The sequence below is a fragment of the Euprymna scolopes genome, chromosome 16 (assembly GCF_053919585.1).
Source record: "Euprymna scolopes isolate OS-2025 chromosome 16, ASM5391958v1, whole genome shotgun sequence".
In the NCBI taxonomy this organism is placed as follows: domain Eukaryota; kingdom Metazoa; phylum Mollusca; class Cephalopoda; order Sepiida; family Sepiolidae; genus Euprymna; species Euprymna scolopes.
This window is the reverse complement of record NC_136497.1, coordinates 83,901,074-83,914,330: the sequence shown is the minus strand read 5'-3', so window position 1 is coordinate 83,914,330 and position 13,257 is coordinate 83,901,074.

Here is a 13,257-nt window from a genome sequence, read left to right as displayed (position 1 = left end):
ACACAGAATATTCCGCGTTTCATCTATATATATTTTATAACTTACTACCTAGCTCTACCGACGTATTGAGCACTGTTGAAGTAAATACTTGAGGTTTACGCATAAATTTATACTTTCGTATATTAAATTATATGATTAAGTAGTTATATATATATATATATATATATAATATATATATTTATATATATATATATATATATATATATATATATATATATTATACAAGGATAATTTACTTCGTATACTGTGGACAAGTGATGGATGTAATTTAAATTTTTTTCTACAAAAAAATTCCAATTCAGGTAAATGCATTTCTATCAAAGTCTGTTCCGTCTTATAACAAGTAAATAAATCATCGTATTTGTTCATTTGTTTTTATTCCTTATTTTAACCTTTCAAGAGTTTGCTTTTTCTTCAGGAAGCTTAAATGCATTTTTCGGCGAAGGAAGCAAAATAAGGGAAACATATTTTCTCAAAGACATGCTTGCAAAAAGAAATGTCTATTTCGAAAACAAATAGTTTTCAGTATATATATTTTTGTTTTATATTGAGGCATTGGAACACCAACAAACTTATATATCTATATATATATATATATATATATATATATATATATATATATATATATATATATATATATATATATATATACATATAAAGTTAGGGACGTGTACACACACACACTCACACACACATATATATATATATATATATATATATATATATATATATATATATATATATATATATATACAGGGTGTCCACAAAGTCTGGCTACATTATATAGTCAGACTTTGTGGAAGCATCCTGTAGATTATCTAGCCAGACTTTGTGGGCACCCTGTATATGTGTGTATATATATATATATATATATATATATATATATATATATATATATTAACAAGTATATATATATATATGTGTATATATATATACTTGTTAAAATGTATGCTTTTTCAAATACTTTCTATTATTTATGTATATTAATCTTTTTTTTCAATTAGAAGTTCGATGTTTATTTTAATTAAAGAGTGAGTGTCTTCGAAAAGTGTGTGATCATCTTCTCATTTAAACTTCCGCTCGACAACCTGAGCATAACAGGTTGTTCTACCAGGCAAGACGAACTACACTATTCCCTTCTATTCCACGGGATTATCTTCACTATAACACCAAAATGAAGAAAAAAAAACTCTCGAACCGGACTACCATCCCTGATAATGCTATCTATTTTTAGCGAAATATCGGCAAAAAAAAAAGTAACAATTTAAATGATTGTATCATTATATTCGACACTTAAAAGCTTTTCAAACTTTTATTATTTACATTTTATAAAAATATCAATTTAACTAGATAAGTCCAAGATTGCGAAGGTAAATATACAGAAAATTATGGAAAAAATCTCATTTAAACTTTACAATAACGACATTACATCAAGGTAAATATCCGCCACATGTAGTTCTTCTTAATAGTGGTACAACAGGTGCTGTTCATGCAGAGTAAGTGGTGGACCTTTAGCTTGAATTCAACAATAATCACCGCATGAAGACTATCCTTGTTGACAACATTACTACCAACACAGAATGTGAAGGTGGGATTGTTGCAACCGTGGAAAATTTTGGATGGTCACAGAATTAGTTGCTTTGCACCATAAAGAACAATATTTCTAGCCCTTTTTAAAACAGGGATATTTGTTAAAATGACACTGCAACATCAAGTGCCACCCTGGGGAAATTCTGCTCAAGTGAATGCTGTTATGATTTACTCGGAATATTATTTTGCACTATAAGCAGTCCTCTGGATTCAATTTGGAAAATTGATGAAATACATAATCTCAGTTACGACTAAAGGCTCCTGTTTGAATACACGGTTGGTATTTTGAGAGGTAAGCTTGACTCTAGATATGCCTCCTGGAAAATTCGTCCTTTAAAACCAAGCAGTATAATTAGAATTTTTGACCGTCAGACTCATGTGTTTTTGGACTCGTAGTCCATACTAACAAAGGCTCAAAATAAAACTGCAATTTTATTGTAAATGTGTATGTTATTTGTTGGTTTAAAATTAAGAAGAGTAATAAATTCTATAATCAGCAAGTTCACATTTTTAATATGATCTAGAGTATTAAGGATTAGCTTCATGAAATCTAAGAGATCGCATTAAGAAATATACAAGGTAATACATTTTGTTTTGAAAACCTTTTATATTCTATATTCAAATCTATGGAGGTTGAAGTGAGAGAAAAAGCTTTAAATATAATATATCACTGACTCAAGTATTGATTATAATTTATTGAATCATTTTTAAAGATTTTCATTATAAGTGATGAAGCAGGACAGATCCAAATTAAAAGAAAAACAATTGGTTATATTATCGATTCTGAGAAAACACTGTCGTGTTTAACCAATCCTGATTAAGCATATTTGTAAAGGGTGTTTCAAAAGTAATGCCTCCTATCTTTTATTCCGCCACGGGTGGATTAGAGTGAATTGCAAATTGCACTGCTATGATGACTATGCATTCATGATCTGAAAGTTTCATCTCTCTGTTGTTGATATTGATGGAGAAGCAACCCCTGTCATGAGCATGAGGTAAAGATGGATCATTGAATTCCTGGCAATAGTGAAGTAAGAATGGTTGTGACTGCGTAGAAAAAACACATAAAACGTGATAGATCGCTCGTTTTAATGGCAGCACTCTCGTCCTCTTAGCTCTTAAACTTTTTGAACGACCCTCGCATATATATATATATATATATATATATATATATATATATATATATATATGCGTGTGTGTGTGTACGTAATATTGGAAGTTACTATAAAACCTTTAAAACCATGAAAAATGTCCTTCGTTGAAAAATTATTTTATTATTAAGTCACTTAATGTCCTGCATCACTGAATGGTTCTACTTACATGAACTATATATATATATATATATATATATATATATATATATATATATATATATATATATATATATATGTATATATATATAAATATATATATATATATATATATATATGAAATTGGTATATTTAGGCAGCATTTTTTCATTCAAGCAAATATGATTAAATGCAACGGAGACACTTTGCTTTATGATCCTTTTTTTTTTTCATTTTTCGATTTTCCGTATAATCTTTATTGTATCAAAATCAAAAATATTAATAAAAGTTCCATAGTTGTTGCTGTCACGAGACACTATATTTTTTTTAACTAGCCATCACCATACACCGTTTACTGCATATTTTAGTTTTCACTTTTAATTCTCATTTTTGCTCCTTCGCACTTTTATTCAACACCCGGAGATAATTCGTGGACGAATCGAAAGTGCTCGTGCGAGCAACAACTATGGAACTTTTATTAATATTGTTGATTTTGATATAAAAAAGATTATATGGAAAATCGAAAAATTAAAAAAACAAAGAATCATAAAGAAAAGTGTCTCCGTTGCATTTAACAATATTTGCTTGAATATATGTATGTATATATATATATATGCATATATTTATATATATATATATATATATATATATGAGCAAACAGTTAATAAAATATGTTTAAAAACATTGAGTTTAAAACATATTTAATCTGAAAAATAATATTGAGTTAAAAACATATTTAATTTGAAAAGGAAACACTAGATAAGTGGATAGTCCTTAATCCGCGGAGTTTCGAAGAAATACTCTCCTTCTCATCAAAGGGTAGGGATTAGCAAAACGCAGGATCGGATTTAGCATGCAGAACTATTTTATTAAACAACAAGTAAATCAAAGATCTTACTTGAAAACAAAAAAAGTGAAGCAGAGGGAATATGGTGAAGAAAAAGGTGATTACACATGAATGGATAGTCTGGTGGAAGATAAAAAATCCAGTGATGGTAAAATCCAAATGTAAAACTTCAAGAAAGTTAAAAGAATTTCCATTTGTACAAGTAAAATCCAAGGAAATCCCGTAATTGGAAGAAGATTGCCCATAATAAACCAAAGGCAGAAATCCATGGAATAATTCACAAAAATGTGTACAAGGAAAAAAAAGAAAAGATTCCAATAATATTAATAAAAGAAAAATAAGATGTGCTTTTCACACTACTTCCAAGACATAAATATAAAAAAGAAAGATCTGGGAAGAGAAAGAAGAAAGAAAATGATGATAAAGTTAAATATAAAATATAAAATAAAGGGAAACAAAAGTCAAAATGACCCATATATATTTGTGTGGGCGTAAAATACGCTTAAATATGAAATTTTAATTTGTCCAGATTTCGTATATATTATTATAGAGTCGTGATTTCAAAAGTAAAAAAAAAGAATATTTAAGTGCCATCAGCTAGAATCGAACCCAGTCTATAGCATTTAAAGCTGGTGATGTTACCACTCTATCAACGTGACACACACATATAAAGAGATTAAAAATAAAATAATTAAAAATAAATTAAGATGAATGTACAAAATGTTTAATGTTTATTTTTTTAATTTAACCCCATTTTTCACCTACTTAAAAACAGTTTTTACCGGCTAAAGACCCATAAAAGAACTGTCCGTAAAATTCCAATCAGCGTCGTTAGTATCGGAGGAGATTGAGTTTGAAAATATCGAGACAGACAGACAGACCAACCGACAGGCAGACAAACAGACATATAACCGTTTATATATTAGATTCATATATTTTCTTAAACTAATGATTATATAGATAGTACGAGTAAATATATATATATATATATATATATATATATATATATATGTATATATGTAAATACTAATAAAAACTAAAAGTTATATGTAGTAAAATGGATTCAACCAAAAACTATATAACAAAAAGTAATTTGTAAATAGGCACATTAACTTGTGGAGAAATAGACAGAAGTAAGAAATACTTATTTAAATGACATGAATTGGTTAGTCTATATTTATCTGGAGGAAAAATAGATCCAGTGTCAAAAAGATATATGTTCATGTGTGGGAGGTGGTGTTTAATCAAGATTGTTGGGGAGCCATGATTGAATATACCTTCTTTTTTTAAGCCCCGGAACACTGTTTCATGGTAAACAACTGATGACCCCTTTAAGAACATTGATACTATTGTTTGTTCATGTAAGTAAAACTATTCAGCGATACGGGAGATTAATTGACTTACGGACAAAAAAAAATGTTCAAACAAAAGACATTTAAAAAAAATAGTTTTAAAGGTTTTAAAGAAACTTCTAAGACTCGATATATATATATATATATATATATATATATGTATATATATATGTGTAAATATATATATATATGATGATTGCAACGTCTTGTCAGACGAGTGCCACTCCCTCGGACATTTAAAATCCGTGATTCCAAATGTCTGAGGGAGTATCTATACAAATATGATGTTACAGAGTCTTAGCTTTGTACAACAGCTAAGTCTCTCTCTCGGTTCAACATGTTGAGATCCAGCAACAAGCAAGAGCAAGATAGCCAGCAACAAATTAAACTGCAGACCAGCTTAATGCGGGTACTGGTCTTCCACTTTATGGTTTTTTTAAATTAGAGATTTGCTTCTCCTAGAAATGTTGCCTTCACCACGGCTTACGGGAGCCATCTCTATCCCAATACACATATACACAAACACAAGTATACACGGTGCTAGTTGGCCGTTGACCCAGAAAAGAGTTCATTCGCCCTTTGGAAGGTCTTGTTTTTAATCCTCCAGGGAGACTAGCCGCCCTCCTCACCAAACAAGTCGACCATGAGGCAGGTAGTACTGGGTTACATTGTACCAGTAGCATATAACATGACCTGACATATATATATATATATATATATATATATATATATATATATATATATACTGTGTCACGGTTAATGCATCACTCAGATAGGAAAAGTATGGATCATTTATCCTCCCATTCGCTATTAATTAAATAGTAGGGTAGACTATACTTTCAAGCCTTAGATATGTAATTAGTCTATGAGAAGGAAAGAACTTAAATAAAAGGAGTTTTTTTTATTATTTATCTTGGCATTTGAAATTGTACTGAACGTTTTCTTGCTATGAAACACAAGCAATGCTGGTTTAGGATATGTGCGGTGTGGTATAGATTGCACAACACTTGCTTCATTACACACTCCTAGCATAGTTACAGCCTGGGGGTATGCATTATTGTATCTTGAGTCTAAAGGGTTGTCTTTTTATGTATATATATATATATATATATATATATATATATACATATATATATATATATATTTACATATTTATATGTGTGTATATTAGTGCCATTTTGTAATCCTTCGATATTTTTTTGCCTTTAACTTTAATCTTTTATCGTTCTTTTAGTAATGGCTTTTATTTTCTTTCGTTTAATCTAAAAACGCATTCTTCGCGAAAAACATAAATCACCTAGAACCGCGTACTTTACCAAAACTTCCATTCGGATAAGTTAAGATTAAAGTGTTTTCTTTGAAAGTTACATCAAGCTGTAATGACTTTTTTTTTTGTTGTTCAAACTTCCCATTTACGAAAATAATGAATAGAATAAAACTGAAATATAAAACAAAATACCTCCTCACAATAATGTTTGAAACAAAAAAACGCACAAATAAAACGCCTTTTTAAGTATATATATATATATATATATATATATATATATATATATATATATATATATAAATGATCAAATAGTTGTTTAAACAAAATGTGCATAGTTAAATAAATAAACGATGTTTCAGTTACAAAATTATTTTTAAAGGCGTAAGTAAGCATAGGTAAATATTTTTTTGTTGCTGTTACATATCTGTATTATTTGGACTTCTCCTGATACGGTTCTGATTTTAAGTATTATTTTCACAAAGTTCCGGTCGATGTAACTTTCGATCTTCTTCAGGTGTATCTTGTCAAACTCGTGAATCTCGGAAATCGTTCAGTCGATCTCGGTAATCAGCATAGAATTTTAAACAGAACGCTTTTCGTATTATTTGGATACATCGAACTAATATTCTTATCTTGAGTTTGATTTTCACAATGTTTCAGTCGATGTAACCTCCAACCTTCGTCAGGTGTATCTTTATAGAGGTCCTAAGTAATTTGCAATTGTATTTTTAGGTCGCCCACACCGAGGATTGAACCTTCAACTTTCAGTAGAATATCACTGCAAGGACCCGAGGCGCAGTGGTTAGAGTACTTAGAAAAAAATCAAATTGTAAAAAGTGATATTCTCCGTAAAGGTTGAAGGTTCAATCCTCAGTGTAGGCGACCGAAAAATACAATTGTAAATTACTTAATACCTCTATTCCTGAGTGGCTTCCGGGCCTTGATAAGTGGTGACCACTGTGTAAAAAAAAATCCAGTCATGGCTAGCCAGTCATGGCTGACGGAACAATAGCACGCTACCCCCGTGAATTAAAGGGTTCAGCTCAAAATCCCGTCCAAATTTCCGAATTCGATAAAAACATTCCCGAGTTCGACAAGATACATCTGAAGAAGGTCGGAGGTTACATCGACCGAATCATTGTGAAAATCATAATCAAGATGAGAACAGTAGTCTGATGAATCCAAATAATATGAATAGCTAATACTCAACTAAAAAATTCAGAAACGTCAGTATACTTTTATTTAATTAATGAGTGTAGCATGTTCTCGCGTAATGAATAAAGGGTACTTCTGCATTTAGTGTTCGTTTTTCCGTGAGTTTTACTCGGCAACGCCTGACAAATGACGGAAACAGCCGGATTATACCGATTGAGCAAAAAAGGACGCGAGCGGGCGAGCAGACGGTAAAAATTGGAAGAAAAAAGGAAAGTAAAATTTAAAACATCTTACAGTTAACCACAGTCATAATTTCGTGAATCCCACTACTAGGGCTACCACAAATCATGTGGAGAGAATGTAGAAGGAGGCGAAACAAGGAAATAAAAGAGAATGTAGAACCCACCGCAATCTGCTTGACAGTTATTTTAGTAAAGGTATGTGGAGACAAAAATTCGGAAAAAAGCCTTTTATCTCTATCATAACACATACAACACAAAGCTACTCGGTTCAAGAACTTCCTCCTTTTACATTCTATAACAATCTCTCTCAGCCTACTTTGCCGTCGTCAACTGTTTTACTTCAATCGATGGAAAATACTATTTTTAAGGGTTAGCCTTGAAAAAATACTTAACAAAAATTATTAGATACTCCTAAACCCAAAACATGTGTAAATACATTTTAATTCAGTTAATGATAGAATATCAACATTACTTTCTATACAGAAACAAAACAAAAAAATATATATTTGTTCACTAATTCAAAGAAATTTTTTTTTTATTACGCTCCTCAAACCTCAGGCAAAAAAAAAATTAAAAAAATAAATAGAACAGTAAAATTTGGGAAATTATTACGGTAGGTTTTCGTTTCTATTTTGTTCGTTTTTTATTGATTTTCTTTCGCTCGGTATAATCCGGCAGATTCCGTCGTCCGCCGAGCGTTGCCGAGCAAGACTCACTGTAAAACGGGAATTAAAGTGCAGAAGTACCGAATAAAGTACTTAATAAAATTTAATTATAAGTTACACTGTTCTAAAGTTTGAAAGTTCATTTCTCAGTGCATTTGACATTCAAAATACAATTGCGAATTATTAGGTTAGTACAAAAATAATGTCGTTTTTAATCGCCTACAAGCGACTCTATTAGTAACTCGGTCGGTCGCTCGGTCGGTCGGTCGGTCTATCTGTCCGTAACACTTTTGTGCTTGGCCTTTTTGGTTAAGATCAAATATCTGTTGTTAATAGATGCTGTTCTGAGCTTTTTAAGCATTTCTTGGCCTTCGGGCCCAGATCAAAGTGTAGTATCTGTTCCGGCAGATACTGCAGCTATGACTAGCAAAGACCAGATGTGGGGGCAACCCCACATGCCTGACCTTTAACCAGCTCCCATTTCCCACCTCTCGGGAGCTGGTCCCCTTTTTCCCTTCCCCCTCCCTTCACTCCTCACATTAAAAATTGGCCTTGTGCCTAATTTGCTCGGTGGGGGAGCAAATAAATACCATCTGTTCCGGCAGATACTGCAAGCTATGACTAGCTATGACTAGCAAAGACCAGATGTGGGGGCAACCCCACATGCCTGACCATTAACCAGCTCCCATTTCCCACCTCTCGGGAGCTGGTCCCCTTTTTCCCTTCCCCCTCCCTTCACTCCTCACATTAAAAATCGGCCTTGTGCCTAATTTGCTCGGTGGGGGAGCAAATAAACACCATCTGTTCCGGCAGATACTGCAAGCTATGACTAGCTATGACTAGCAAAGACCAGATGTGGGGGCAACCCCACATGCCTGACCATTAACCAGCTCCCATTTCCCACCTCTCGGGAGCTGGCCCCCTTTTTCCCTTCCCCCTCCCTTCACTCCTCACATTAAAAATCGGCATTGTGCCTAATTTGCTCGGTGGGGGAGCAAATAAACACCATCTGTTCCGGCAGATACTGCACTTAAGATAATTTGTACCAGTCAATGGAGGGGAAACCCTCTATACTGGGACAATTATTATTTTTGGTAACCAGAGTGACCCCTTTTAGGGGAGCTGGTTTTTACCTCACATTAAAAACGGCCTTGTGCCTAATTTGCTCAGTGGGGGAGCAAATAAATACCATCTGTTCCGGCAGATGCTGCACTTAAGATAGTTTGTACCAGTCAATGGAGGGGAAGCCCTCTATACTGGGACAATTATTATTTTTGGTAACCAGAGTGCCCCCTTTTTGCCTACTTTTAGGGGAGCTGGTTTTTACCTCACATAAAAACGGCCTTGTGCCTAATTTGCTCAGTGGGGGAGCAAATAAATACCATCTGTTCCGACAGATACTGCACTTAAGATAATTTGTACCAGTCAATGGAGGGGAAACCCTCTATACTGGGACAATTATTATTTTTGGTAACCAGAGTGCCCCCTTTTTGCCTACTTTTAGGGGAGCTGGTTTTTACCTCACATTAAAAACGGCCTTGTGCCTAATTTGCTCAGTGGGGGAGCAAATAAACACCATCTGTTCCGACAGATACTGCAAGCTATGACTGGCTATGACTGGCAGGGACCAGGTGTGGGGGCGGCCTCACATGCCTGACCTTTAACCAGCTCCCATTTCCCACCTCTCGGGAGCTGGTCCCCCCTTTCCCTTCCCCCTCCCTTCACTCCTTACATTAAAAATTGGCCTTGTGCCTAATTTGCTCGGTGGGGGAGCAAATAAATACCATCTGTTCCGACAGATACTGCAAGCAAAGCCCAGATGTGGGGGCAACCCCACATGCCTGACCTTTAACCAGCTCCCATTTCCCACCTCTCGGGAGCTGGTCCCCTTTTTCCCTTCCCCCTCCCTTCACTCCTCACATTAAAAATCGGCCTTGTGCCTAATTTGCTCGGTGGGGGAGCAAATAAATACCATCTGTTCCGACAGATACTGCAAGCAAAGACCATATGTGGGGGCAACTCCACATATAAGACCTTGGTCAATGTAGGGGCAACCCTTCATACCAATTGTCACTATCCAGTTCCCCTACTAAATGGGGAGTTGGCCACCATTTCCTCTTCACTCCTTTACATTAAAAGTCGGCCTTGTGCCTAATTTGGTGGGTGGGGGAGCAAATAAATACCCTTTTCTTTGCCTTTAGGCCAAGATCAAAGTGTAGTATCTGTTCCGGCGGATACGTTAAGCAAAGACCATATGTGGGGGCACTCGCACATATAAAACCTTGGTCAATGTAAGGGCAACTCTTCATACCAATTGTCACTATCCAACTCCCTTAGCCATCAAGGAGCTGGTCCCCATTTCCCCTTCACATCTCACATAAAAAAATCGGCCTTGTGTTTGATTTGCTCAGTGGGAGTGTAAATAAATACAAACCCCACATATAAGACCTTGGTCAATGTAGGGGTCACCCTTCATACTAATTGTCACTATGCAGCTCCCGTAATTCCCGGGGAGTTGGTCCCCATTTCTCCTGCGCTCCTCACATAAAATAATCGGCCTTGTGCCTAATTTGCTCAGTGGGGGAGTAAATAAATACAAACCCCACATATAAGACCTTGGTCAATGTAGGGGTCACCCTTCATACTAATTGTCACTATGCAGCTCCCGTAATTCCCGGGGAGTTGGTCCCCATTTCTCCTGCGCTCCTCACATAAAATAATCGGCCTTGTGCCTAATTTGCTCAGTGAGGGAGTAAATAAATACAAACCCCACATATAAGACCTTGGTCAATGTAGGGGTCACCCTTCATACTAATTGTCACTATGCAGCTCCCGTAATTCCCGGGGAGTTGGTCCCCATTTCTCCTGCGCTCCTCACATAAAATAATCGGCCTTGTGCCTAATTTGCTCAGTGGGGGAGTAAATAAATACAAACCCCACATATAAGACCTTGGTCAATGTAGGGGTCACCCTTCATACTAATTGTCACTATGCAGCTCCCGTAATTCCCGGGGAGTTGGTCCCCATTTCTCCTGCGCTCCTCACATAAAATAATCGGCCTTGTGCCTAATTTGCTCAGTGAGGGAGTAAATAAATACAAACCCCACATATAAGACCTTGGTCAATGTAGGGGTCACCCTTCATACTAATTGTCACTATGCAGCTCCCGTAATTCCCGGGGAGTTGGTCCCCATTTCTCCTGCGCTCCTCACATAAAATAATCGGCCTTGTGCCTAATTTGCTCAGTGAGGGAGTAAATAAATACAAACCCCACATATAAGACCTTGGTCAATGTAGGGGTCACCCTTCATACTAATTGTCACTATGCAGCTCCCGTACTTCCCGGGGAGTTGGTCCCCATTTCTCCTGCACTCCTCACATAAAATAATCGGCCTTGTGCCTAATTTGCTCAGTGGGGGAGTAAATAAATACAAACCCCACATATAAGACCTTGGTCAATGTAGGGGTCACCCTTCATACTAATTGTCACTATGCAGCTCCGGTAATTCCCGGGGAGTTGGTCCCCATTTCTCCTGCGCTCCTCACATAAAATAATCGGCCTTGTGCCTAATTTGCTCAGTGAGGGAGTAAATAAATACAAACCCCACATATAAGACCTTGGTCAATGTAGGGGTCACCCTTCATACTAATTGTCACTATGCAGCTCCCGTAATTCCCGGGGAGTTGGTCCCCATTTCTCCTGCGCTCCTCACATAAAATAATCGGCCTTGTGCCTAATTTGCTCAGTGGGGGAGTAAATAAATACAAACCCCACATATAAGACCTTGGTCAATGTAGGAGTCACCCTTCATACTAATTGTCACTATGCAGCTCCCGTAATTCCCGGGGAGTTGGTCCCCATTTCTCCTGCGCTCCTCACATAAAATAATCGGCCTTGTGCCTAATTTGCTCAGTGGGGGAGTAAATAAATACAAACCCCACATATAAGACCTTAGTCAATGTAGGGGTCACCCTTCATACTAATTGTCACTATGCAGCTCCCGTAATTCCCGGGGAGTTGGTCCCCATTTCTCCTGCGCTCCTCACATAAAATAATCGGCCTTGTGCCTAATTTGCTCAGTGAGGGAGTAAATAAATACAAACCCCACATATAAGACCTTGGTCAATGTAGGGGTCACCCTTCATACTAATTGTCACTATGCAGCTCCCGTAATTCCCGGGGAGTTGGTCCCCATTTCTCCTGCGCTCCTCACATAAAATAATCGGCCTTGTGCCTAATTTGCTCAGTGGGGGAGTAAATAAATACAAACCCCACATATAAGACCTTGGTCAATGTAGGGGTCACCCTTCATACTAATTGTCACTATGCAGCTCCCGTAATTCCCGGGGAGTTGGTCCCCATTTCTCCTGCGCTCCTCACATAAAATAATCGGCCTTGTGCCTAATTTGCTCAGTGAGGGAGTAAATAAATACAAACCCCACATATAAGACCTTGGTCAATGTAGGGGTCACCCTTCATACTAATTGTCACTATGCAGCTCCCGTAATTCCCGGGGAGTTGGTCCCCATTTCTCCTGCGCTCCTCACATAAAATAATCGGCCTTGTGCCTAATTTGCTCAGTGGGGGAGTAAATAAATACAAACCCCACATATAAGACCTTGGTCAATGTAGGGGTCACCCTTCATACTAATTGTCACTATGCAGCTCCCGTAATTCCCGGGGAGTTGGTCCCCATTTCTCCTGCGCTCCTCACATAAAATAATCGGCCTTGTGCCTAATTTGCTCAGTGAGGGAGTAAATAAATACAAACCCCACATATAAGACCTTGGTCAATGTAGGGGTCACCCTTCATACTAATTGTCACTATGCAGCTCCCGTACTTCCCGGG